Genomic DNA, 1,626 nt, shown 5'->3' on the forward strand with positions numbered 1-1,626 from the left:
TTCGTGGAGAAGATCTTATTCTTATATATTCCCAATCCTCTTCTGAGGTTCCTCTTAGACGGCACATATATGTATGTGGTGGTTTATTCAAAATTTCTTAAGATGGTGTATGTCGGGTTTTATGACCCGTATTCAATCTGAGATGGGAATCGTATTCATTCTTTAGATGGGAATATCTATGCTCACTTATATGGCCTGATGCATATTATCATTCTTATACATGTCAATTCATAATGTCTCCAAGCTTATAGACTTTAGAATCTTAGTCTTATAGATAATGGCTTTCATGGCCGAACCTTTTATAGGTAATGGATTGTGTGCGGCCAAGCCTGCACTATGCGGCCAAGTCACGACCAAGTCACGGCCGAGCCGTTTATTCTCATGGTGTCTTTAGCCGGGTAATGACCTCTTTTGTTTGGCTGTTTGTATCATGGCCTCTACGGCCGAGGAATGGTCCTTTATGGCCGAGTAATGACCGAGCCATATAACATGGTCTTAGACTATAGTGGTACACGAACTTGTAGTATTGATCATGGGTTTATCCTCTCTCCCCCTCATGACCATACTATAAGGTCGTGGTGCTTGGGACAATTAAGCCTAATGAGTTTCCCTTTGTGTACATGTTTCACAACGTGAGATCTTTTACGGGATAACTCTGCGTCTTTTTAATCTTTGCATCAAGTTCTAGATTAGGATTGCTAATCCTATCATGCCATATAGTGTAAGATTTCGTGGTGTATATCAGTATAGTCACCACTTCTCTTTTCATATTGATCTGTAGCATAGTTTTGATCAGTAGAGGTCATAGGTATAGTCTCGACCACTTTCTTTCAAGGTCTTTAGGCGTTTTCTTGTTAAAATCTAAAGGAACTTGTTTCCTTCCTTATCCATTGTTTCTACTTGGAAACCATACATTATAACTTCAATGGGTCACATGTTCTTTTGGGTGTGTATAATGCCTTTTAAGGCAATGCCTTAACCATAGTTTCTTTACTATGCTTATTATACTCATTCATGATTTCTTACTTGGTTTTATGCCCTTTAGGCAACTCTTTAAAATCATTTATATGTTCAAGTAAGATCAGGCAAGACAATGAATTCAAAACCAATTCCATTGTATATATAAAATCGTGAACCATCAAGTAGGTTAAAAGCAAATCACAAAACAAAGACTTAAAAATAAAATTATCATGTCGGGATCTTTTTAGTTAAATAGATAAGCCGGCCCGTCCATCTATTGCATTGGACACGGCTGCCTTGGATTCATCTTGATCCATTTCCTCAGGATATTTCATCTCACTGCTTTTTTTTAGTACCTTGTCATTCTCAATCACCGTTAGGCAAGAGATCAGGTCATTGTAAGTGGTAGAACCTCTTTCTATGTAGATATGTTTTGACAACAAATCTTCTGGATGGAATGTGGAGTATGTCTTGAATAGACAATCATTCTCTGTTACCTCTTCTCCACATAATCTCAGTTGGTACACAATCCTGGACAAGGCAAAGTGAAACTCGGCCATTGTCTCAAAGTCTTGGAATCTGAGACTCATCCATTCATGTTTGACCTTTGGTAATAATACCATAGTGTATCTGGACTTTAATTTTGTCCAAAGGTCACGAGGATTT

The sequence above is a fragment of the Brassica oleracea genome, chromosome C2 (genome assembly GCF_000695525.1).
Source record: "Brassica oleracea var. oleracea cultivar TO1000 chromosome C2, BOL, whole genome shotgun sequence".
Classification (NCBI taxonomy): Eukaryota; Viridiplantae; Streptophyta; class Magnoliopsida; order Brassicales; family Brassicaceae; genus Brassica; species Brassica oleracea.